Genomic DNA, 24,161 nt, shown 5'->3' on the forward strand with positions numbered 1-24,161 from the left:
ACACTGGTTCAGTAAAATCTAGACTCCAGGGAGACTCCATACTGGTATGTCTTGTGTGGGTCCCACAAGGTTTGGTACCCAGAAGCCCTTGCAATCCTCAAACGCAGCCTAAAAAACACACATGTTCTTCATATTTCTAGGGTTCAAAGTACTGTAATCTGTGAGAAGGCACAAATGTCCTGCCACTGAGAGCTTCCACATGTGTCCTGATAAAAATGGGACTTCACTGGAGCGAGGAGGCCTAGCACTAGCAAAAGGGAAGATTCTAAGACTCATGTAGTTTTTGGGCCTGAACCTGGCGGCCACCCAGGGAAACCTACCAAATCTAGGCATTTCTGAAAGCTAGACACCAAAGAGAGTATACAATTGTGTGGCTTTCGTGGATCCTATACATTTTTTTATACTCACAATGCCCTGCAAGCCTCAAAATTTGCCTAAATTCACACCTTTTTCATGTATTTCTATGAAATATTCTTCCAGACTCAGAAGGAATACACCAAATTCCCACCACTCAGCAATTCACCACTTGTCCTGACAAAAGTGCTGCCCACTTGTGTGACTAAGGCCGTCATTACAACACTGGTGGTAAATCCCGCTTACCGCCATGCAGAAGACTGCCAACACACGCCCGCGGAAATCCGCTACCGCTATTACGACCCACAGCTCAGAATCCGGCAAAATCTAGACACCCACACAAGTCCGCCACACAAAAGGTCAGTGATAAACTGGCGATAACCAAACCTCCACTGTCACGCCAACAGGAATACGCCCACACTATCACGACCCGCAAATCCACGCGGCGGTCTTTCAACCGCGGTATTCCATTGGCAGTACACACCGCCGCACTCAAAATACAGACACATTTACAAAACACTACCACATTGGACAATTTCAAATACACACACCTGATACACATAAACACACCACTCCCACACACCCAATACAATAGAAAACACACACCCACATTACCCACAAACACTTACAACCAAAAGCAGAGAGACAGCAAAGACCACACCAGCATATAGAGGCACACAACACCATCACTCACACAACACCCACGCACAAAACAGTACACACCCCTAAACATCACCCCACACATCACAACACACACCACCTCACACATCACCCACACCACCACATGACACCGCAAAGACACTCCAGGTTTTCTGAGGAGAAGCTCAGGGTCATGGTGGAGGAAATCATCCGGGTAGAGCCACAGCTATTCGGATCACAGGTGCAGCACACCACCATAGCTAGGAAGATGGAGCTATGGCGCAGAATCGTGGACAGGGTCAACGCAGTGGGACAGCACCCAAGAACACGGGATAACATCAGGAAGAGGTGGAACGACCTACAGGGGAAGGTGCGTTCCGTGGTCTCAACACACCACATTGCTGTTCAGAGGACTGGCGGCGGACCCCCACTTCCTCCCCCACAACTAACAACATGGGAGGAGCAGGTCTTGGCTATACTGCATACTGAGGGCCTCGCAGGAGAAGCTGGAGGAATGGACTCTGGTAAGTCAAATATTTCACTACTTCATCCCCCACCCTACCTGCATGCTATCACATACCCACTCCCTCGCCCTCAACCCCCCCCACTCCAACTCCTCACATATGTCCCACTATCACAAACCACACATTCCAACACCAAGCCCTGCATGCAACAACAAAGCATGGACACCCATCACCAATGCATGTCCACTACACATACCCACACAGACCCCTAAACAATTATCACACAAGGTCCTACACAAGAATGTAAGCACTGGGGTATAGGGTCACCTACCCATTGCACACCATGGCACACACAGATGCAATAATCATGCCTTTACACCCCTTCAGGACCCCTACCCAATGTCACCGTACAGGAGGTTCCATTCATGTCCACTCCCCCCACAGAATAGGCCCACAGTGATGACAGCAGCTCTGTCCAACTGGATCTAGATGACCAGCCCGGCCCATCTGGGACCTCGGGACAGTCGGTTCCCCTGACACAGTCACAGGCCACCACAGAGCCTCCCCCCTCAGGAAACACCAGCACAGCACCCACCCAGCGGGCCCATACCTCTGTCCCCAGGACACGTCAAGCAGCAGTGTGTCCACCACTACAGGGAACCCAGGGTAACCCACCACCCCAACAACAACAGGGACCTGGGAGCAGTGGCAGTGGGCACACGATTCAGGGGACAGAGGCCCAGGAAAACCGGGGAACTGGGAGGTCTGCTGTGCGACAGAGGGAGGACAGGCCCAGGGAACCCACTCTCCATGAGGCCCTCTCCAACATCATGGGAGCGTACCATCATTCCCAGGAGACGATGGCAGCAGTACTGGCCAAGTTTCAGGAGACCCAGCGGCTGCAGGTGGAACAGTATCTGGGGTTCAGGGTGGAACTCAAATCCATCAATACCACCCTGGGCACATTGTAGGGGCGCTGAAGGACCTTGTGAACACCAGGAGGGACACTGTGGCACAACATGGGGCCCCTGACACTAGCCTGGACGATGAACTGCCCATCACCTCCACTGGCACTAGTGGACAGGAGGCACAGCCACAGGACAACGACACCAGCACCCCACACCCTGCAGATGTCGAACCACCCCGCAAGCGGTACCTGAGATCCAGGACAAAGACAGAGAACAATGACAAGACCCCCGCCATGAAATGAGACCACCCTGAATTTCATCATTCTGTCCCATTTTGTCACCCTGTCCATCTTTATACTGCCCGAGCTCTACTTCCTATGCCCCTTTGGACAATGCACCTGTGAGACCAATAGACTGGACTCTGCCATGGACATTCCTCCACCATCACCCCTGACCATTTTACAACCCCTCCACTATCTAGCACTTAAATAAACACCCTTGAACCACAATACAATCTGGAGTCAGTCTGTGCTTTCACAAATGTGTATTTGCAATAACTGCGGTAAACAGCAATGTCCATTCTATTGTCAACATACCTATGTCACACAGCTCTAGTCCATGAGGTAACATAGCAGAGGTCACACAGTGGGACCCACATCTGTGAAATCAAAAGGGAAAGTTACAAATTAGGGTCCATACACTGGGTGAAAGTGATAGACAGATGAGAGGTTGAACAATTTTATCAGATGTAGGAGGCAGTGATGTCTTCTTACCTGTGTCTCAGTGGAAGTATTGTTGGATCACGGTGTTTCTGTTGTCTATGTCCTCTTCTGCCTCCTCGTATTCACTGTCCACAGGCTCCACAGCTGCCACAACACCTCCTTCAGGACCATCCTCCTGCAGAAAAGGCACCTGTCATCGCAAAGCCAAGTTGTGCAGCATACAGCAGGCCACGATGATCTGGCACACCTTCTTTGGTGAGTAGTAAAGGGAACCACCTGTCATATGGAGGCACCGGAACCTGGCCTTCAGGAGGCCGAAGGTCCTCTCTATAACCCTCCTAGTTCGCCCATGTGCCTCATTGTAGCGTTCCTCTGCCCTTGTCCTGGGATTCCTCACTGGGGTCAGTAGCTATGACAGGTTGGGGTAGCCAGAGTCACCTGCAAATGTCGAGGGACAACTTTTAGACACACACTAACCATTAGGGACAACCCCAGACCCAGACAACTATTCACACTGTATAGGGTCCTTGTCTTCACCTAATAGCCACACACGGTGCCTCTGGAGTTGCCCCATCACATAAGGGATGGTGCTATTGCTCAGAATGTAAGCGTCATGCACTGAGCCAGGAAACTTGGCGTTCACATGGGAGATATACTGGTCAGCCAAACACACCATCTGCACATTCATAGAATGGTAGCTCTTCCGGTTTCTGTACACTTGTTCACTCCTGCGGGGGGGGTACCAAGGCCACATGTGTCCCATCAATGGCACCTATGATGTTGGGGATATGTCCCAGGGCATAGAAGTCACCTTTCACTGTAGGCAAATCCTCCACTTAAGGGAAAACGATGTAGCTGCGCATGTGTTTCAGCAAGGCAGGCAACACTCTGGACAACGCGTTTGAGAACATAGGCTGGGACATCCCTAATGCTATGGCCACTGTTGTTTGAAAAGCCCACTTGCCAGGAAATGGAGTACTGACAGGACCTGCACTAGAGGGGAGATTCCTGTGGGATGACGGGTAGCTGACATCAGGTCTGCCTCCAAATGGGCACACAGTTACTGGATTGTGGCATGATCAAGTCTGTAGGTGACTATTACATGTCGCTCTTCCACTGTCGACAGGTCCACCAGCGGTCTGTACACCGGAGGATGCGGCCATCTCCTTACCTGCCCCAACGGACGTGCTCTATGGATGAGAACAGCGATCAGAGGGTCAGCCAACACTGAGGTACCAAAAAACAACTTTATTGCACACAATTGTCAATCCGCTATGTGCCTGTCTTAGTGTGTATGCAAGGCCTAGATATGTGTGACGCATTTAAAATTAGTGCCATGTGGCCCTCTGAAATGGCGGCTGCCTGACCTGTAAGGTGGGACAAGGGGATATGAGGTAACTGCGCTGGCGTTGTACACCGTCGCGGTAGGCGGTCGAAGACCGCAGCACAATCCTGCATTGGTTAACATTGGACCCTATCTGTCCCAGGAGCCAATGACGATGTACGCCGGCGGTGACGGTACGCACCGCCGCGGACGTGACCGCCATTTTCTCTCTGTTCACTCACTTGATACCTGATCTTCGATAGGAGAGGACCTACACTGCAAGTGCTGCTGTGACCTCAGTCTGGAAGCGACAATGGCTCAAGTGTCTGGGGAAAGGGTCCCTGCCTTCACATCGGAGGAGTAGGAGAAACTAGTGGATTGGGTCCTCCCCCAGTACACGCTACTCTACGGTCCTCCAGACAAACAGGTGGGTACACTGTGAGCCTGCTGAATGGGCAATGCCTGTTTGGAGTGGTGTGGATGGGAGATGGGGGAGATGAGGCGTCCATGATACGACCGTGAGTGTATGTGCATCAGGGCAAGGATGGGAACATGGGACAATGACTGTGACGGTCCGGACGGTTAAAGTTTTTCCTTTTCCCCTGTACTATCCCTGTAGGTCAGCGCCCACTAAAAGAAGGATATTTGGCGTGCCATCGCCAAAGACGTCCGGACCCTGGGGGTCCACCACAGACGGAACAGCCACTGCCGGAAAAGATGGGAGGACATTCGCTGCTGGAGCAAGAAGACGGCGGAGTCCCAGCTGGGGATGGCCTCCCAACGTGAGAGGGGTGCCCGTCGCACCATGACCCCCCTGATGTTCTGGATCCTGGCGGTGGCGTATCCAGAGTTGGATGGGCGCTTGAGGGCATCACAGCAGCCACAAGGGGGTGAGTACCGTCACATCCATCTGACTCTGCTCACATTGGAGGTGTCTGGGTGGGGGAGGTGGGCAGTGGGTTCCCCTAGGCTAGGGCGAGCTTTGTAGGCAAGGACCCTTTTTGAGGCAGGCTAAGTGGCACCCCAACCCCACCAGTAGTAAGAGCCATCTATACGTAGTCAGGCTCCTGTGACTTCCATGTGTGCAGAAATCGGGCATAGGCCATGTACCCCATGTCCCTGTGACAAATTAGGGAACTCTATGTGCATGGTGTAGTGCCGAGGGCTGCTGTGTCTGTAGTGTCCGCCAACGGTAGTGGTGTTGCATGCACTGAACATGTCTTTCTACTTTCTTTCCCCCACCCTTTTTGTGGTCTCCCTGTTCTTGTGTGCATTAGCATCATCAGGCGGATGAGCTGTGCCACTAGAACAGGGGGGAGCTGCATCCCACATGGCACTGGAGGGTGGGACAATGGAGTCAGAATTCACCAGTGGGATGGGCGGCGAGGGGAGCTCCACGTCTGGGACTGGAGCAGAGACCAGCGACCCCGACTCCTCCTCTGATGGGAGCTCCCTTGTGGTGGCGGGCCCCTCTGTGCCCCACGCATCTACAGGTACAGCCACCACCACCCCTACCAGCACCGCCCTCCCAGCAGCCCCTCAGCGTGTGCCCCGTGGCCGCTCACCCAGGAGGGTGGGCATCTCCTTCACCCCAGGCACCTCAGGCCCTGCCCAAGTCAGCCCTGCTGCCCTCAGTGAGGAGGCCATTGACCTCCTTAGATCCCTCACTGTTGGGCAGTCTACCATTCTGGATGCCATCCAGGGTGTAGAGAGGCAGTTGCAACAGACAAATGCATACCTGGAGGGCATTCATTCTGGCCAGGCAGCCCAACAGCGAGCATTTCAGACTCTGGCATTAGCACTGAGCACTGATGGCAGCCATTGTCCCTGTGTCCAGCCTCCCCCCTCCAACTTCCTCCACCCAGACCCAATCCCCAGTACCTCAGCCTATCCCAACCAAACCCTCAGACCAGCTTGCAGACACCTCAACACACAAGGGTAGTTCTGGCAAACATAAGCACCACACATCCCACAGGCACAAGCATCATACCCATGCACACATACCAACAGCCACTGCCTCCACAGTTTCCCCCTCCTCCACGTCTCCCTCCTCCCTCCCAGTCACGTCTCCACTCACACCTGCATGCACTACATCTTGCATTTACCAGTGTCCCAAGGAGCGAGTCCAAGGACATTGCCCCACCTCCAAAACAGAAGATGTTGCCCACATCCCGGAGGGAGAAGGCCAAAACACCTGCCACCAAGGACTCAACCAAGACAACAGTTGGGAGTGGCAAGACAGCTGCGCCACCATCCAAGGTGGGGAAAGGCCTGAAAAAGAAAGGCAAGTCACCGCCAACCAGCACGGCGGACAAGACCGCCGCCAGCACTGCCACATGCACCGCCGCCACGGCCACCGCACCAGCACCAAAGATACTGAGCCTTTCACCAGCACCGCAACACTGTGCCCTTCAGCAGCACCGAGGTCAGTGAGCCCGCCACCAGCACTGCCGCTCATGACACTGTCACCAGCACCGAGGTCAGTGAGCCCCCAACCAGCACCGCTGCCCAATGACCGCCGCAAACACCGCCACTGCTGAGCCCGCCGCCAGCGGCCACGCCACATCCTGAGCCAGTGGCACCGCCGCAGACATGGCTGCCATCCCCAGTGGTCATTCGTATGAAGCTGGTGGTCGGTTCAAGGGGCCTGGGCAGCTTACATGTTGCACCACCGTCAGTGGAGTGTCCCATTGTAGGAGGCTGGACTGGCTTGTATTGAGTACCTAGGGGTACTTGCACCTTGCACCAGGCCCAGTTATCCCTTATTAGTGTATAGGGTGTCTAGCAGCATAGGCTGATAGATAATGGTAGCTTAGCAGAGCAGCTTAGGCTGAACTAGGAGACGAGTGAAGCTCCTACAGTACCACTTAGTGTCATATGCACAATATCATAAGAAAACACAATACACAGTTATACTAAAAATAAAGGTACTTTATTTTTATGACAATATGCCAAAGTATCTCAGAGTGTACCCTCAGTGAGAGGATAGGAAATATACACAAGATATATATACACAATACCAGAAATATGCAGTATAGTCTTAGAAAACAGTGCAAACAATGTATAGTTACAATAGGATGCAATGGGGACACATAGGGATAGGGGCAACACAAACCATATACTCCAAAAGTGGAATGCGAACCACAAATGGACCCCAAACCTATGTGACCTTGTAGAGGGTCGCTGGGACTATTAGAAAATAGTGTGGGTTAGAAAAATAGCCCACCCTAAGACCCTGAAAAGTGAGTGCAAAGTGCACTAAAGTTCCCCAAAGGACAAAGAAGTCGTGATAGGGGAATAAGGCAGGAAAGACACAAACCAACAATGCAACAATGCTGGATTTCCAATCTGGGGTACCTGTGGAACAAGGGGACCAAGTCTAAAAGTCACAAGCAAGTCGGAGATGGGCAGATGCCCAGGAAATGCCAGCTGCGGGTGCAAAGAAGCTTCTACTGGACAGAAGAAGCTGGGGTTTCTGCAGGAACGCAAAGGGCTAGAGACTTCCCCTTTGGATGACGAATCTCGCTTCCCTTGTAGAGTTGTGCAGAAGTGTTTTCCCGCCGAAAGAATGCCAACAAGCCTTGCTAGCTGCAAATCGTGCGGTAAGGGTTTTTGGATGCTGCTGTGGCCCAGGAGAGACCAGGAGGTCGCAAATTGGACCAGGAGGTAGAGGGGACGTCGAGCAAGACAAGGAGCCCTTTTAGTAGCAGGTAGCACCCAGAGAAGTGCCAGAAACAGGCACTACAAGGATGCGTGAAACGGTGCTCACCCGAAGTTACACAAAGGAGCCCCACGTCGCCGGAGACCAACTTAGAAAGTCGTGCAATGCAGGTTAGAGTGCCGTGGACCCAGGCTTGGCTGTGCACAAAGGATTTCCGCCGGAAGTGCACAGGGGCCGGAGTAGCTGCAAAAGTCGCGGTTCCCAGCAATGCAGTCTAGCGAGGTGAGGCAAGGACTTACCTCCACCAAACTTGGACTGAAGAGTCACTGGACTGTGGGAGTCACTTGGACAGAGATACTGGATTCGAGGGACCTCGCTCGTTGTGCTGAGAGGAGACCCAAGGGACCGGTAATGCAGCTTTTTGGTGCCTGCAGTTGCAGGGGGAAGATTCCGTCGACCCACGGGAGATTTCTTCGGAGCTTCTAGTGCAGAGAGGAGGCAGACTACCCCCAGAGCATGCACCACCAGGAAAACAGTCGGGAAGGCGGCAGGATCAGCGTTACAGAGTTGCAGTAGTCGTCTTAGCTACTATGTTGCAGTTTTGCAGGCTTCCAGCGCGGTCAGCAGTCGATTCCTTGGCAGAAGGTGAAGAGAGAGATGCAGAAGAACTCGGATGAGCTCTTGCATTCGTTATCTAAAGAATCCCAAGAGACAGAGACCCTAAATAGCCAGAAAAGAGGGTTTGGCTACCTAGGAGAGAGGATAGGCTAGCAACACCTGAAGGAGCCTATCACAAGGAGTCTCTGACGTCACCTGGTGGCACTGGCCACTCAGAGCAGTCCAGTGTGCCAGCAGCACCTCTGTTTCCAAGATGGCAGAGGTCTGGAGCACACTGGAGGAGCTCTGGGCACCAGAGTGGTCACTCCCCTTTCCTTTGTCCAGTTTCGCGCCAGAGCAGGGCTAAGGGGTCCCTGAACCGATGTAGACTGGCTTATGCAGAAATGGGCACCAAATGTGCCCATGAAAGCATTTCCAGAGGCTGGGGGAGGCTACTCCTCCCCTGCCTTCACACCATTTTCCAAAGGGAGAGGGTGTAACACCCTCTCTCAGAGGAAGTCCTTTGTTCTGCCATCCTGGGCCAGGCCTGGCTGGACCCCAGGAGGGCAGATGCCTGTCTGAGGGGTTGGCAGCAGCAGCAGCTGCAGTGAAACCCCGGGAAAGGCAGTTTGGCAGTACCAGGGTCTGTGCTACAGACCACTGGGATCATGGGATTGTGCCAACTATGCCAGGATGGTATAGAGGGGGCAATTCCATGATCATAGACATATTACATGGCCATATTCGGAGTTACCATTGTGAAGCTACATATAGGTAGTGACCTATATGTAGTGCACGCGTGTAATGGTGTCCCCGCACTCACAAAGTCCGGGGAATTGGCCCTGAACAATGTGGGGGCACCTTGGCTAGTGCCAGGGTGCCCTCACACTAAGTAACTTAGCACCCAACCTTTACTAGGTAAAGGTTAGACATATAGGTGACTTATAAGTTACTTAAGTGCAGTGTAAAATTGCTGTGAAATAACGTGGACGTTATTTCACTCAGGCTGCAGCGGCAGGCCTGTGTAAGATTTGTCAGAGCTCCCTATGGGTGGCAAAAGAAATGCTGCAGCCCATAGGGATCTCCTGGAACCCCAATACCCTGGGTACCTCAGTACCATATACTAGGGAATTATAAGGGTGTTCCAGTAAGCCAATGTAAATTGGTAAAATTGGTCAATAGCCTGTCAGTGACAATTTGAAAGTAATGAGAGAGCATAACCACTGAGGTTCTGGTTAGCAGAGCCTCAGTGAGACAGTTAGGCACCACACAGGGAACACATACATATAGGCCACAAACTTATGAGCACTGGGGTCCTGACTAGCAGGGTCCCAGTGACACATAACAAACATACTGAAAACATAGGGTTTTCACTGTGAGCACTGGGCCCTGGCTAGCAGGATCCCAGTGAGACAGTGAAAACACCCTGACATACACTCACAAACAGGCCAAAAGTGGGGGTAACAAGGCTAGAAAGAGGCTACTTTCTCACACAACCCCCCCCCCCCCAAACGAAGGACAATAAGGCTAACCTTGGCCAGTTGAGACTTTATTGTCTAAGTGGTGATAAGTAGAGAGTAGCTCTGCAATAGACTGGTTACTCCCTTTATCATCCACTATATGGTTACTTCCCTGTGGGGATGTAAACCACCCTGTTTGAAGATTTTTAGCTAAGCAACAATGTGAAGATGTATTTTCAGAGTTTCTATCAGTAAGTTTTAGTTTAGAGCAGTGGGAATTGTCCACTGAACCTATTTGTAATGATGGAAATGCCAGACAGGGATGCTGTCTCAGAAAAGCCATGGCTGGACAAAAACTTTGTCCATATGGCTGGAAGAGAGAACAGGGATGCTGTTTCTCTTGAGTTGGAGCAGGGCAGGGATGCTGTCCTATGAGCTCCACACTAGGGCAGGGATGCTGTCCTAAGTGTTGTGAGGCAGTGCAGGGTTTCTGCACTAAAGTTTCTCTGGGAGGGTTGGAGGGATGCTCCATGTTAACTAAAATGGTGCTCTTTTTGTCACCAATGTTAGTTATCCCACAGAGAGGTACTTCTACCTCAGGGAGTACAGCTTTGCCAGCTGATGCTTCCCTTGGAACAGGTGCCACCCCAGGAGAGGTTTCTCCCACCACAGGAATGATATCCTGAATGGTAGGGTGGTTAGGGGATTCTGTGATACCCTTTTTACCTGTTGATGGAGAGGGATCCTGAGTTTTCAGGCCTTCTCTCCTTTGCTTTTTCATTTCAGTAGAAATGAGAGGGAACAATTCCTCTGGGATGCCCAGCATGGCTGCATGGGCATAAAACTCTACATCAGCCCAACCTGAGGCCTCTAGGTCATTACCTAAGAGACAGTCCACAGGTAAGCTAGGTGATACCACCACCTGCTTAGGGCCAGCAACTCCACCCCAACTAAACTGAATTATAGCTAAGGGAAGAAACTTAGTGGAGTTATGGACATCAATAATCTTATACTGTTGTCCAATGATGTGTTGATCAGGGTGCACTAGGTTTTCAGTCACCTAAGTGATACTGGCACCTGTGTCCCTGTAGGCCAAGGCCTCAACACCATTTATTGAAACTGTCTGCCTGTACTTATCCATTGTAAGGGGACAAGCAGCCAGTGTGGCAAGGCCAATGCCACTAGGTGTGACAGAAACTGTCTTGGGACTGACTACCCCAGTTTCTATGATGGACTCATAAGTGAACCCAACTACACCCTTTGCTTGACTGTTGCCAGCAGTCCCACCACTAGTACCACTACTGCTAGGGGCACTAGAGCTTGATGTATTAGTGGTGGTAGGCTCAGGGGGTTTACCTGGACAGGACTTATCCCCTGGCCTATGGCCTCTGTTTTTACACACAAAGCATCAAGGCTTTTTAATGTGTGCAGGTTGAGAAGAAGAGGAAGAATTAGTTTTATCCCCACCCTCTGAAGAGTGTTTAAGATTTGAAGTGGTATCTTTGGTTTCACCCTTATCCCCATGCTTATCTTGAGATTTTTCACTATCTTTCTTCTTATTGCCATCTTTGTCACCCCCTGAATGAACTTTTCTGTTCACCCTTGTTCTGACCCATTTGTCTGCCTTCTTTCCCAATTCTTGGGGAGAGGTCAGATCAGAGTCCACCAAGTACTGGTGCAACAAATCAGACACACAATTATTAAGAATATGCTCTCTCAGGATCAAGTTATACAGGCTGTCATAATCAGTCACTTTACTGCCATGTAACCACCCCTCCAAGGCCTTCACTGAATGGTCAATGAAATCAACCCAGTCTTGTGAAGACTCCTTTTTGGTTTCTCTGAACTTTATCCTGTATTGTTCAGTGGTTAAGCCATAACCATCCAGGAGTGCATTCTTAAGAACTTTGTAATCATTAGCTTCATTTTCTTTTACAGTAAGGAGCCTATCCCTACCTTTTCCACTAAATGATAGCCATAGGATAGCAGCCCACTGCCTTTGAGGGACATCCTGTACAACACAGGCCCTCTCAAGTGCAGCAAACCACTTGTTAATGTCATCCCCCTCCTTATAAGGGGGAACTATCTTGTGCGGATTCCTAGAATCATGCTCTTTTGCAGGATGACTATTGGGAATACTGCTGCTGCCACCATGGGTTTCTAAACCCAGTTTCTGTCTCTCCTTCTCTACTTCTAAGGACTGTCTATCCAAATCCAGCTGTTGCTTCTTGAGCTTCAGTCTGGTTTGTTCCACTCTCAATCTATTGAGCTCCCTTTCTAACAATCTGTCATCAGGGTGGGTGGGAGGGACATTCCTAGACACAGAAGTATGATGAGAATGAACAGAAGGAGACCTGTCCCTTACAGAGGGCACCCTAACAGCTTGGCTAACACTATAATGTGAGAGCACACCATCAGTATGGTGTGATTCAACCTCTGTACCAACTATGCTAGACTGTCTAGTAATGGGCAGGCTGAGAAGTTTCTTTCCTGAATCTTTTCCTGGGGGAGTCCCTGGATCAGATTGGGAACCATTAGCTACTTTTTCAACAGATGGGACACTTTTAGCCTTATCTTGTTCTCTAAGCATGTTAAGTAACAATTCCAAGGAAGGATTCTTCCCTACACTCAAACCTCTCTCTACACAGAGACTCCTTGCTCCTTTCCAGCTAAGGTGGTCATATGCAATCTTAGACAGGTCAACATTTTGGACTGTGCCAGACATTTTTAGAGAGAGTTAAAGTGATAGAAAAAGAGAAAAAAGTTTGTCAGAGCTTTTAGAAAGACAGAGAAAAAAAACTTTTAAAACTTTTTAGAACTTTTTTGAAAGTTTAGAAGTACTTTTCAGAACTTTAGAAAAGAGTGAAAAGAGGAAATGCAAAACTTTTTGGTTATGTGTATATACACTGAACTTGTTTTGTATATTTTTCTCTTATGAAAAGTACAATGACAAGAGTGGTAAGTAGTCTCAAAGCACTTATCCCACCGCTGCACAACCAATGTAGGAGGCTGGACTGGCTTGTAGTGAGTACCTAGGGGTACTTGCACCTTGCACCAGGCCCAGTTATCCCTTATTAGTGTATAGGGTGTCTAGCAGCATAGGCTGATAGATAATGGTAGCTTAGCAGAGCAGCTTAGGCTGAACTAGGAGACGAGTGAAGCTCCTACAGTACCACTTAGTGTCATATGCACAATATCATAAGAAAACACAATACACAGTTATACTAAAAATAAAGGTACTTTATTTTTATGACAATATGCCAAAGTATCTCAGAGTGTACCCTCAGTGAGAGGATAGGAAATATACACAAGATATATATACACAATACCAGAAATATGCAGTATAGTCTTAGAAAACAGTGCAAACAATGTATAGTTACAATAGGATGCAATGGGGACACATAGGGATAGGGGCAACACAAACCATATACTCCAAAAGTGGAATGCGAACCACGAATGGACCCCAAACCTATGTGACCTTGTAGAGGGTCGCTGGGACTATTAGAAAATAGTGCGGGTTAGAAAAATAGCCCACCCTAAGACCCTGAAAAGTGAGTGCAAAGTGCACTAAAGTTCCCCAAAGGACAAAGAAGTCGTGATAGGGGAATAAGGCAGGAAAGACACAAACCAACAATGCAACAACGCTGGATTTCCAATCTGGGGTACCTGTGGAACAAGGGGACCAAGTCCAAAAGTCACAAGCAAGTCGGAGATGGGCAGATGCCCAGGAAATGCCAGCTGCGGGTGCAAAGAAGCTTCTACTGGACAGAAGAAGCTGGGGTTTCTGCAGGAACGCAAAGGGCTAGAGACTTCCCCTTTGGAGGACAGATCCCTCTTGCCTTGTAGAGTTGTGCAAAAGTGTTTTCCCACCGAAAGAAAGCCAACAAGCCTTGCTAGCTGCAAATCGTGCGGTAAGCATCTTTGGATGCTGCTGTGGCCCAGGAGGGACCAGGAGGTAGCAAATTGGACCAGGAGGTAGAAGGGACATCGAGCAAGAGAAGGAGCCCTCTTAGCAGCAGGTAGCACCCGGAGAAGTGCCAGAAACAGGCACTACGAGGATGCGTGAAACGGTGCTCACCCGAAGTTACACAAAGGAGTCCCACGTCGCCGGAGACCAACTTAGAAAGTAGTGCAATGCAGGTTAGAGTGCCGTGGACCCAGGCTTGGCTGTGCACAAAGGATTTCCGCCGGAAGTGCACAGGGGCCGGAGTAGCTGCAAAAGTCACAGTTCCCAGCAATGCAGTCTAGCGAGGTGAGGCAAGGACTTACCTCCACCAAACTTGGACTGAAGAGTCACTGGACTGTGGGAGTCACTTGGACAGAGTTGCTGGATTCGAGGGACCTCGCTCGTCGTGCTGAGAGGAGACCCAAGGGACCGGTAATGCAGCTTTTTGGTGCCTGCGGTTGCAGGGGGAAGATTCCGTCGACCCACGGGAGATTTCCTCGGAGCTTCTAGTGCAGAGAGGAGGCAGACTACCCCCACAGCATGCACCACCAGGAAAACAGTCGAGAAGGCGGCAGGATCAGCGTTACAGAGTTGCAGTAGTCATCTTAGCTACTATGTTGCAGTTTTGCAGGCTTCCAGCGCGGTCAGCAGTCGATTCCTTGGCAGAAGGGGAAGAGAGAGATGCAGAGGAACTCGGATGAGCTCTTGCATTCGTTATCTAAAGAATCACAAGAGACAGAGACCCTAAATAGCCAGAAAAGAGGGTTTGGCTACCTAGGAGAGAGGATAGGCTAGCAACACCTGAAGGAGCCTATCACAAGGAGTCTCTGACGTCACCTGGTGGCACTGGCCACTCAGAGCAGTCCAGTGTGCCAGCAGCACCTCTGTTTCCAAGATGGCAGAGGTCTGGAGCACACTGGAGGAGCTCTGGGCACCTCCCAGGGGAGGTACAGGTCAGGGGAGTGGTCACTCCCCTTTCCTTTGTCCAGTTTCGCGCCAGAGCAGGGCTAAGGGGTCCCTGAACCGGTGTAGACTGGCTTATGCAGAAATGGGCACCAAATGTGCCCATGAAAGCATTTCCAGAGGCTGGGGGAGGCTACTCCTCCCCTGCCTTCACACCATTTTCCAAAGGGAGAGGGTGTAACACCCTCTCTCAGAGGAAGTCCTTTGTTCTGCCATCCTGGGCCAGGCCTGGCTGGACCCCAGGAGGGCAGATGCCTGTCTGAGGGGTTGGCAGCAGCAGCAGCTGCAGTGAAACCCCGGGAAAGGCAGTTTGGCAGTACCAGGGTCTGTGCTAAAGACCACTGGGATCATGGGATTGTGCCAACTATGCCAGGATGGTATAGAGGGGGCAATTCCATGATCATAGACATATTACATGGCCATATTCGGAGTTACCATTGTGAAGCTACATATAGGTAGTGACCTATATGTAGTGCACGCGTGTAATGGTGTCCCCGCACTCACAAAGTCCGGGGAATTGGCCCTGAACAATGTGGGGGCACCTTGGCTAGTGCCAGGGGGCCCTCACACTAAGTAACTTAGCGCCCAACCTTTACTAGGTAAAGGTTAGACATATAGGTGACTTATAAGTTACTTAAGTGCAGTGTAAAATGGCTGTGAAATAACGTGGACGTTATTTTACTCAGGCTGCAGTGGCAGGCCTGTGTAAGATTTGTCAGAGCTCCCTATGGGTGGCAAAAGAAATGCTGCAGCCCATAGGGATCTCCTGGAACCCCAATCCCCTGGGTACCTCAGTACCATATACTAGGGAATTATAAGGGTGTTCCAGTAAGCCAATGTAAATTGGTAAAATTGGTCACTAGCCTGTCAGTGACAATTTGAAAGTAATGAGAGAGCATAACCACTGAGGTTCTGGTTAGCAGAGCCTCAGTGAGACAGTTAGGCACCACACAGGGAACACATACAGATAGGCCACAAACTTATGAGCACTGGGGTCCTGACTAGCAGGGTCCCAGTGACACATAACAAACATACTGAAAACATAGGGTATTCACTATGAGCACTGGGCCCTGGCTAGCAGGATCCCAGTGAGACAGTGAAAACACCCTGACATACACTCACAAACAGGCCAAAAGTGGGGGTAACAAGGCTAGAAAGAGGCTACTTTCTCACACAACCCCCCCCCAAACGAAAGACAATAAGGCTAACCTTGGCCAGTTGAGACTTTATTGTCTAAGTGGTGATAAGTAGAGAGTAGCTCTGCAATAGACTGGTTACTCCCTTTATCATCCACTATATGGTTACTTCCCTGTGGGGATGTAAACCACCCTGTTTGAAGATTTTTAGCTAAGCAACAATGTGAAGATGTATTTTCAGAGTTTCTATCAGTAAGTTTTAGTTTAGAGCAGTGGGAATTGTCCACTGAACCTATTTGTAATGATGGAAATGCCAGACAGGGATGCTGTCTCAGAAAAGCCATGGCTGGACAAAAACTTTGTCCATATGGCTGGAAGAGAGAACAGGGATGCTGTTTCTCTTGAGTTGGAGCAGGGCAGGGATGCTGTCCTATGAGCTCCACACTAGGGCAGGGATGCTGTCCTAAGTGTTGTGAGGCAGTGCAGGGTTTCTGCACTAAAGTTTCTCTGGGAGGGTTGGAGGGATGCTCCATGTTAACTAAAATGGTGCTCTTTTTGTCACCAATGTTAGTTATCCCACAGAGAGGTACTTCTACCTCAGGGAGTACAGCTTTGCCAGCTGATGCTTCCCTTGGAACAGGTGCCACCCCAGGAGAGGTTTCTCCCACCACAGGAATGATATCCTGAATGGTAGGGTGGTTAGGGGATTCTGTGATACCCTTTTTACCTGTTGATGGAGAGGGATCCTGAGTTTTCAGGCCTTCTCTCCTTTGCTTTTTCATTTCAGTAGAAATGAGAGGGAACAATTCCTCTGGGATGCCCAGCATGGCTGCATGGGCATAAAACTCTACATCAGCCCAACCTGAGGCCTCTAGGTCATTACCTAAGAGACAGTCCACAGGTAAGCTAGGTGATACCACTACCTGCTTAGGGCCAGCAACTCCACCCCAACTAAACTGAATTAGAGCTAAGGGAAGAAACTTAGTGGAGTTATGGACATCAATAATCGTATACTGTTGTCCAATGATGTGTTGATCAGGGTGCACTAGGTTTTCAGTCACCAAAGGGATACTGGCACCTGTGTCCCTGTAGGCCAAGGCCTCAACACCATTTATTGAAACTGTCTGCCTGTACTTATCCATTGTAAGGGGACAAGCAGCCAGTGTGGCAAGGCCAATGCCACTAGGTGTGACAGAAACTGTCTTGGGACTGACTACCCCAGTTTCTATGATGGACCCATAAGTGAACCCAACTATACCCTTTGCTTGACTGTTGCCAGCAGTCCCACCACTAGTACCACTACTGCTAGGGGCACTAGAGCTTGATGTATTAGTGGTGGTAGGCTCAGGGGGTTTACCTGGACAGGACTTATCCCCTGGCCTATGGCCTCTGTTTTTACACACAAAGCACCAAGGCTTTTTAATGTGTGCAGGTTGAGAAGAAGAGGCAGAATTAGTTTTATCCCCACCCTCTGAAGAGTGTTTAAGATTTGAAGTGGGATCTTTGGTTTTACCCTTATCCCCATGCTTATCTTGAGATTTTTCACCATCTTTCTTCTTATTGCCATCTTTGTCACCCCCTGTATGAACATTTCTGTTCACCCATGTTCTGACCCATTTGTCTGCCTTCTTTCCCAATTCTTGGGGAGAGGTCAGATCAGAGTCCACCAAGTACTGGTGCAACAAATCAGACACACAATTATTAAGAATATGCTCTCTCAGGATCAAGTTATACAGGCTGTCATAATCAGTCACTTTACTGCCATGTAACCACCCCTCCAAGGCCTTCACTGAATGGTCAATGAAATCAACCCAGTCTTGTGAAGACTCCTTTTTGGTTTCTCTGAACTTTATCCTGTATTGTTCAGTGGTTAAGCCATAACCATCCAGGAGTGCATTCTTAAGAACTTTGTAATCATTAGCTTCATTTTCTTTTACAGTAAGGAGCCTATCCCTACCTTTTCCACTAAATGATAGCCATAGGATAGCAGTCCACTGCCTTTGAGGGACATCCTGTACAACACAGGCCCTCTCAAGTGCAGCAAACCACTTGTTAATGTCATCCCCCTCCTTATAAGGGGGAACTATCTTGTGCAGATTCCTAGAATCATGCTCTTTTGCAGGATGACTATTGGGAATACTGCTGCTGCCACCATGGGTTTCTAAACCCAGTTTCTGTCTCTCCTTCTCTACTTCTAAGGACTGTCTATCCAAATCCAGCTGTTGCTTCTTGAGCTTCAGTCTGGTTTGTTCCACTCTCAATCTATTGAGCTCCCTTTCTAACCATCTGTCATCAGGGTGGGTGGGAGGGACATTCCTAGACACAGAAGTATGATGAGAATGAACAGAAGGAGACCTGTCCCTTACAGAGGGCACCCTAACAGCTTGGCTAACAGTATAATGTGAGAGCACACCATCAGTATGGTGTGATTCAACTTCTGTACCAACTATGCTAGACTGTCTAGTAATGGGCAGGCTGAGAAGTTTCTTTCCTGAATCTTTTCCTGGGGGAGTCCCTGGATCAGATTGGGAATCATTAGCTACTTTTTCAACAGATGGGGCACTTTTAGCCTTATCTTGTTCTCTAAGCATGTTAAGTAACAATTCCAAGGAAGGATTCTTCCCTACACTCAAACCTCTCTCTACACAGAGACTCCTTGCTCCTTTCCAGCTAAGGGGGTCATATGCAATCTTAGACAGGTCAACATTTTGGCCTGTGCCAGACATTTTTAGAGAGAGTTAAAGTGATAGAAAAAGAGAAAAAAGTTTGTCAGAGCTTTTAGAAAGACAGAGAAAAAAAACTTTTAAAACTTTTTAGAACTTTTTTGAAAGTTTAGAAGTACTTTTCAGAACTTTAGAAAAGAGTGAAAAGAGGAAATGCAAAACTTTTTGGTTATGTGTATATACACTGAACTTGTTTTGTATATTTTTCTCTTATGAAAAGTACAATGACAAGAGTGGTAAGTAGTCTCAAAGCACTTATCCCACCGCTGCACAACCAATGTAGGAGGCTGGACTGGCTTGTAGTGAGTACCTAGGGGTACTTGCACCTTGCACCAGGCCCAGTTATCCCTTATTAGTGTATAGGGTGTCTAGCAGCATAGGCTGATAGATAATGGTAGCTTAGCAGAGCAGCTTAGGCTGAACTAGGAGACGAGTGAAGCTCCTACAGTACCACTTAGTGTCATATGCACAATATCATAAGAAAACACAATACACAGTTATACTAAAAATAAAGGTACTTTATTTTTATGACAATATGCCAAAGTATCTCAGAGTGTACCCTCAGTGAGAGGATAGGAAATATACACAAGATATATATACACAATACCAGAAATATGCAGTATAGTCTTAGAAAACAGTGCAAACAATGTATAGTTACAATAGGATGCAATGGGGACACATAGGGATAGGGGCAACACAAACCATATACTCCAAAAGTGGAATGCGAACCACGAATGGACCCCAAACCTATGTGACCTTGTAGAGGGTCGCTGGGACTATTAGAAAATAGTGCGGGTTAGAAAAATAGCCCACCCTAAGACCCTGAAAAGTGAGTGCAAAGTGCACTAAAGTTCCCCAAAGGACAAAGAAGTCGTGATAGGGGAATAAGGCAGGAAAGACACAAACCAACAATGCAACAATGCTGGATTTCCAATCTGGGGTACCTGTGGAACAAGGGGACCAAGTCCAAAAGTCACAAGCAAGTCGGAGATGGGCAGATGCCCAGGAAATGCCAGCTGCGGGTGCAAAGAAGCTTGTACTGGACAGAAGAAGCTGGGGTTTCTGCAGGAACGCAAAGGGCTAGAAACTTCTCCTTTGGAGGACGGATACCTCTCGCCTTGTAAAATTGTGCAGAAGTATTTTCCCACCGAAAGAAAGCCAACAAGCCTTGCTAGCTGCAAATAATGCGGTAAGTGTTTTTGGATGTGGCTGTGGCCCAGGAGGGACCAGGAGGTCGCAAATTAGACCAGGAGGTAGAGGGGACGTCGGGAAAGACAAGGAGCCCTCTTAGCAGCAGGTAGCACCCGGAGAAGTGCCAGAAACAGGCACTACAAGGATGCGTGAAACGGTGCTCACCCGAAGTTACACAAAGGAGCCCCACGTCGCCGGAGACCAACTTAGAAAGTCGTGCAATGCAGGTAAGAGTGCCGTGGACCCAGGCTTGGCTGTGCACAAAGGATTTCTGCCGGAAGTGCACAGGGGCCGGAGTAGCTGCAAAAGTCGCGGTTCCCAGCAATGCAGTCTAGCGAGGTGAGGCAAGGACTTACCTCCACCAAACTTGGACTGAAGAGTCAGTGGACTGTGGGAGTCACTTGGACAGAGTTGCTGGATTCTAGGGACCTCGCTCGTCATGCTGAGAGGAGACCCAAGGGACCGGTAATGCAGCTTTTTGGTGCCTGCGGTTGCAGGGGGAAGATTCGGTCAACCCACGGGAGATTTCTTCGGAGCTTCTAGTGCAGAGAGGAGGCAGACTACACCCACAGCATGCACCACCAGGAAAACAGTCGAGAAGGCGGCAGGATCAGCGTTACAGAGTTGCAGTAGTTGTCTTAGCTACTATGTTGCAGTTTTGCAGGCTTCCAGCGCGGTCAGCAGTCGATTCCTTGGCAGAAGGTGAAGAGAGAGATGCAGAGGTACTCTGATGAGCTCTTGCATTGTTATCTAAAGAATCCCAAGAGACAGAGACCCTAAATAGCCAGAAAAGAGGGTTTGGCTACCTAGGAGAGAGGATAGGCTAGCAACACCTGAAGGAGCCTATCACAAGGAGTCTCTGACGTCACCTGGTGGCACTGGCCACTCAGAGCAGTCCAGTGTGCCAGCAGCACCTCTGTTTCCAAGATGGCAGAGGTCTGGAGCACACTGGAGGAGCTCTGGGCACCTCCCAGGGGAGGTACAGGTCAGGGGAGTGGTCACTCCCCTTTCCTTTGTCCAGTTTCGCGCCAGAGCAGGGCTAAGGGGTCCCTGAACCGGTGTAGACTGGCTTATGCAGAAATGGGCACCAAATGTGCCCATGAAAGCATTTCCAGAGGCTGGGAGAGGCTACTCCTCCCCTGCCTTCACACCATTTTCCAAAGGGAGAGGGTGTAACACCCTCTCTCAGAGGAAGTCCTTTGTTCTGCCATCCTGGGCCAGGCCTGGCTGGACCCCAGGAGGGCAGATGCCTGTCTGAAGGGTTGGCAGCAGCAGCAGCTGCAGTGAAACCCCGGGAAAGGCAGTTTGGCAGTACCAGGGTCTGTGCTACAGACCACTGGGATCATGGGATTGTGCCAACTATGCCAGGATGGTATAGAGGGGGCAATTCCATGATCATAGACATATTACATGGCCATATTCGGAGTTACCATTGTGAAGCTACATATAGGTAGTGACCTATATGTAGTGCACGCGTGTAATGGTGTCCCCGCACTCACAAAGTCCGGGGAATTGGCCCTGAACAATGTGGGGGCACCTTGGCTAGTGCCAGTGGGCCCTCACACTAAGTAACTTAGCGCCCAACCTTTACTAGGTAAAGGTTAGACATATAGGTGACTTATAAGTTACTTAAGTGCAGTGTAAAATGGCTGCGAAATAACGTGGACGTTATTTCACTCAGGCTGCAGTGGCAGGCCTGTGTAAGATTTGTCAGAGCTCCCCACGGGTGGCAAAATAAATGCTGCAGCCCATAGGGATCTCCTGGAACCCCAATCCCCTGGGTACCTCAGTACCATATACTAGGGAATTATAAGGGTGTTCCAGTAAGCCAATGTAAATTGGTAAAATTGGTCACTAGCCTGTCAGTGACAATTTGAAAGTAATGAGAGAGCATAACCACTGAGGTTCTGGTTAGCAGAGCCTCAGTGAGACAGTTAGGCACCACACAGTGAACACATACATATAGGCCACAAACTTATGAGCACTGGGGTCCTGACTAGCAGGGTCCCAGTGACACATAACAAACATACTGAAAACATAGGGTATTCACTATGAGCACTGGGCCCTGGCTAGCAGGATCCCAGTGAGACAGTGAAAACACCCTGACATACACTCACAAACAGGCCAAAAGTGGGGGTAACAAGGCTAGAAAGAGGCTACTTTCTCACACCCATCCACTACCTCAGTCCTTGGCAGGATGAAGCACTCTGGGCACAAAGCCCCATCCAGAACCAGTGGAGTATCACATCCACTACCTCTGTCCTTGGCAGGATGAAGCACTCTGGGTAAAAAGCCCCCTCCAGAACCAGTGGAGAAAGGCATCCACTACCTCTGTCCTTGACAGGATGAGGCACTCTGGGCACAAAGCCCCCTCCAGAACCAGTGGAGTATCACATCTACTACCTCTGTCCTTGGCAAGATGAAGCACTCTGGGCACCAAGCCCCCTCAAGAACCAGTGGTGACTGTTATCCACTTGAGAGACTGTGGCTTGGCACTCCCAGGGTGGAGCAGTGGGCAACCCACCCACTGGAGAGACTTGAGAGACTGTGGCTTTGCGCTCCCCAGGATGCAGCAGTGGGCAACCCACCCACTGGAGAGACTTGAGAGACTGTGGCTTTGCACTCCTCAGGATAAAGCAGTGGGCAAACCACCCACTGGAGAGACTTGAGAGACTGTGGCTTTGCACTCCCCAGGATAAAGCAGTGGGCAACCCACCCACTGTAGAGACTTGAGAGACTGTGGCTTTGCACTCCCCAGGATACATCAATGGGCATGGAGCCCCCTTGTGGAGCTGGCATTGTGCACTCATCCGGCTGAGGTGCCCCCCCTTCCTTTTCCCCTAAGGTGCCTGTTTTATTTTGATCTGATGCCCCTGCAGTGTTCTCTCTATTTGGATCGGGTATCTTGTGTGGGCCTAGCCTATGCATTTTGGGCCCAGTGGTCCACGGACTATATAGGTGCAGTACCTGGACTTGAATTCTTGGTGTACATATTTGTTAATAGTGTATATACATTTTTGAGTACTGGATTTTTCTTGATTACATTCATTCAAATAATTTCCTTTTGTCCTTGTGTTCTTCCAGGGGGGTTGGGGGGAATGTAACGTTTCGGCATGTATTTCTGTGTGTGTTGTTGTGGGTGAGGGTGGGGGTGTTGCGTGTGTGTGGGTGTGTCACTCTCTTTTCCCTCCCCTCCCCTGTGTCGTAGGTGCAGTACTCACCGTGGTCATCAACGCCGTCGGTCGTACTTCTGGTAGAGAAGCAGGAAGACAATTGCAGGGAGGATTTGAAGTTCCGGCTCCATGGCGTCCTGGTTCCTCGTGGGGTGTGTAGAGGTGAGAGTTTTCCCTTCCAAGTCCTGTTTTCGCGTTGAATCCGCCCCGGAAAAGGTGGCGGATTGGCGTGTCATTATAGTGTGGGCGGTATATTGTCTTCTGCCTGTCTGTTGGCGGTGACCACCATGCTGTTTGTTTGTACCGCCGTGGTGGTCGGAGTGTTAAAGTGGCTGTCTGTGTTGGCGGTTTCCGCCACGGTCGTGATTCCATTTTTGTTTCCGCCAGCCTGTTGGCGGTCTTACTGCTGCTTAACTACCGACCGCCAGGGTTGTAATGAGGGCCTAAGACAGGAGTGGATCAAACTAAGGTCAATGGGAGTCCTTGGATATGGACAATCACTGACTTTGGTTTGATCTGTTTCTGCCCCGGAAACTACGACTGTAAGAAATGGGGTTTCTAGTTGGCTAGAGTACAAACCTAAACGAGGCAGAAACCACCACTCTAGTGAGAGTGAGTAAGTTACACACCAAGGATAACCTGTGCTCACCCATGGTAGCTTGGCACAGAGCAGTTAGGCTTATCTCCAGAGGTCATGTGTAAAGCGTTTGTGCAACAAACTCACGCTAGTGACACAATAAATCCACCACAAAAGAGACTCCACACAGGATTATAAAAATATATATCTATATTTTGAACATCTATATCTTAGACCAAAAACATCATAAGTCATCATTTCTCTGAACGCAATGCAGCTAAAGGGTTATTTACTCATTTTCCTGATCAAAGCAAAATTAAGAT

Source organism: Pleurodeles waltl, chromosome 8 (genome assembly GCF_031143425.1).
Source record: "Pleurodeles waltl isolate 20211129_DDA chromosome 8, aPleWal1.hap1.20221129, whole genome shotgun sequence".
Classification (NCBI taxonomy): Eukaryota; Metazoa; Chordata; class Amphibia; order Caudata; family Salamandridae; genus Pleurodeles; species Pleurodeles waltl.